Consider the following 3,730-nt stretch of genomic DNA (forward strand, 5'->3'; position numbering starts at 1 on the left):
ACCCCCAGATACTTACATTCAGAGACTCTTTTCAACTCCTTGTCATTTATAGTGTACACAACCTCGTGTGGCTTCTTTTTCTTTGTAAACCTCATGTACACAGTTTTTTCCAGATTAAGATTCATGTCCCAATTTTTACACCATTCGCTAATTTTATTAAGATCGCGCTGAAATATCTGGGTGTACTCTACACTCTTAATTTCCCTATAAACTACGCAATCATCTGCGAATAACCTCATTTCAGAAAATATTCCCTCAGTGATATCATTTATATAAATTAAAAATAAAAGTGGTCCCAGGACCGACCCTTGAGGCACTCCAGATTTTGGTAGATTCATTTCCATGTGAATTCCACTCAATGGCATTACCTTTGGAGCTTTTCGAGCAGCATGCTGCTTGCTTCAGAATTTAAGCCAACTTGGAATTAAGCACAAAGACTTGTCTCTCAAGCGTCAGCCCGCTTTTGATTGTCTTGGTGCAGTGCACATACGGCTCTTGACAAACTGAATACAAGTGCTCACACTAAAGAATAGTTACAATGCAGACTGACAGTAACCCTTTTTGGACTCCAAAAACTAAAACAACCAAATGCTGAGACCAGTATCAAAAAGAAAAAAGGTGAAAGTCAAGGGCACTGGCTCGTTTTGGATATTTTCGGTGCAAAGATGGGGTGAGATTGAGATAATTTAGCCAGGCTTCTGTCCGACTTAGCAGGGAAAACCCTGTCCTACTTCCGGGATAGGGAGGTGTCCGACATAGAGAATTTCATCCCCATGTATGTTCAATGGGAGCCCGTCGGTGCAATGAAATCTTGTCCGACGTAGGGAAGTGCCCAACTATGGAGGTTTTACTGTACATACATAGATGCACACTCTGAACGTGGCATGAGGCAGTGGCATCTTCTGAATATGGTGGAAAGTGTTCCGAGGCCTGGGCCCAAATCTTGAACCTTCACATAGCAAGTTTTTTAATGATTGAAACCCTCGAGATATGGGATAGAGAAAAGGAACGACACAACACAGTCTCAGACACAGCAATGTTTATTTCCAAACACGACCACTCGGGTCAAAAAATTTTAGGAGAGAAGGAGCCATGGAGGGGAGTGCTTGCACAGATTCCCCCTTTTCTAAATCTCTAGTAACTCGAGGATCAACCTTTTTGTCAGCTCTTTTCTCTCTCCAACGACGAGTTGAGGTCAGCAGTGCAGCTCTTGCAATCGGTAAGGTGCTTTGATAACTGTGCCCTCACCCTTATTCAAGTTCTTTAACTTGGCGAGGTACGTGAAAACCATGTTGGTACCTAAAAGCTCAAGTAAACGTGGCAATTTGTCTTCACACTCAAGTTTGTAGCGAAGCACGGGCAAACTGATGCATTGAATGCTTGCCATGGAATACTGTCTATGATCTGGGGCATAAACACACAAACTGACAAACAAAAGTATCAAGTTGCCTAGGAACATGAAACAAAATATTGAAATATATGGCAGTCATCAAGAAAGGCAGGAGGCATCAAACCCGCACCTCTTCATTAGCGGTTAAGTACACTAAAGTTGGCGACGATGGCCACATTCCAATCTTTCTGGTTCCTAGGCAGCTTGAAGCTTGTGTTTGCCAGTTGACATGTTCAGGCTGAAGAACAGTTATGTTCACCAGATGCCGTAGCCTCGTTCTGTGTTGTACGCATGTTAAGAGGGTTGCGTGCGTGTCCTGTTTGCAAAAATCGGCACAAGTAGTAAGCTTTATGAGGAACAAGTCTTCACATTTTCCTGCTAAGTTAAAATCCCACAAAATATGACAGAAAAGTACACACATCACCATAACAAATTAGCTTCGCGAAGCCCAAGTAACCCAGCGACCACAATTTATTGTAGCATGCTCAATGCTTTAGGACACATTTAGCATGCAACGTCTTAAATCCCAGTCAGATAAACTCCATGGCACAACCACACAGAATTTGCTCCAAGAAATTTAAGCAACATGAAACTAAAATCGCACATTAATGCCATCCTTTTGCTAGCAGGTTCTTAGACACCTCAGCATTTGTATTTTTGTTGACCTAGAAGAAACATACATCTTGCTTGAGTTTGCCCACTACAATCTAAAGCTTTAACATATCTTTTTTCTACAACATAAATTAGAATATGTGCAGGCCATATGGAACACAAGGATGTCTCAAAAGTGCTCCAATCCATCGAAAACAGTGCAGTAATGTGCAATTTGACTGGTTGATTTGGAGTAAGCATGCCAATCTACGAAGCCATGAAACAGGGCGCCCTAATCCAAATCCACCAGCAGAAAGAATCTTGTCCCAGCTGACAGCCTGGTGGAAGTCGTATGCATCTGGATAACTCAGCAAATCAACGTTAGCTCAACAGCCAACGTTTGCTGCTGCTCGACCTTGAGAGATGCGGAAGTGATGCTAGTGTATCCCTCTGCTGGAGTCTTTTCATTAACTGCCATTCATTAAATGATGAGAGTGCTCTGTTGGAGTTCCAGCCTGGTCCAGTATAAATTGACCAGTGATGCACGTTATCCGCTAGTGAGCTAAATGAAAGCTGCTCCATAACATTTATAGCAACAGATGATTTATTTTCCACGTCAGGGACAACTCTAAAGCTTACCCGTAATCTCGCACTTCTGGAGCATCAAGGGTGCACTGCAAGGTCTTATATCAATTTTTTCATTCCATACCTGCAGGTTTCATTTCATTTCATTTATTTTACCTTAAAGGCCATGGAAGGGCATTACATAAGGGGGAAGAAACACTGAAAACAAACTTTAAAAGAAACGTACGTGGTCAAAGAAACTTTCCTTCACAAATATCCTGAAATCGGTGTAAATCTGATATTGAAACAACTGCTACTGACAAGTGGTTCCATTCAGAAATGCCCAGCTGTAATGTCAAGAATTTGTAGGCATCAGTATGAAAGAACCTTTGCTGTAATTTATAGGGGTGGTCAAGTCGACCTGATGAAAAATGCGCTGGTATGATATAAAAAGAACTAGAATCGAAGTTTCTACAAGAAAATGAGCAGAGATATCTTATGCCATACAGACAACAAAGGAATTTTGCACTGAGGCTTTACTTGACCTATGCTTACAGTAGGGTCAGGTATATTGAAAACAAACCTTGCAGCATTTTTTTGTATACATTCAAGCAGGTCAATATACGTTATGTCATGCAGGTTCAGGTCAATATCTAATTCCTTTTTCTGATGTCACATTCCCACACCGCGATCATCCTAGTAAAGTCAAGTGATCTACACACACCAAATCATTTTCTCAATAGTTATTTTGTTCCACTGCCACTGACTGGGTTGATCTTGTTACCATGCTTGCAGCCATAAATTCATGTTCCATGCGTCACAACCATGACACATACTTATCGGCATGATGGAGACTAACTATTCTGAGGCTGGAAACAAACTAATAAGCACTACACAAGCCTCAAGGTATCTAGGAACATGACAGATCGAAATATAGCACCTGTCAAGAAAGCCAGTACAGCGACAGGAATCAACCTGCAGATCATGGTCAAGTGCACTAACCAATTATACCGGTCATAAAAAGGTTAATGTTCGGCTCCCATTCTGTCTGGCTTTTTCCTGTCATATTTTAATCTTCATAAGTAATTATTCATGATTGGTCTCGTAGAAATTGAACAAATGACCAGCATGCTAATATAGTATGAATGATCCAATACTATGGAGGAACAGATCTTAGATAGATAC

This window comes from Ornithodoros turicata, chromosome 3 (genome assembly GCF_037126465.1).
Source record: "Ornithodoros turicata isolate Travis chromosome 3, ASM3712646v1, whole genome shotgun sequence".
Classification (NCBI taxonomy): Eukaryota; Metazoa; Arthropoda; class Arachnida; order Ixodida; family Argasidae; genus Ornithodoros; species Ornithodoros turicata.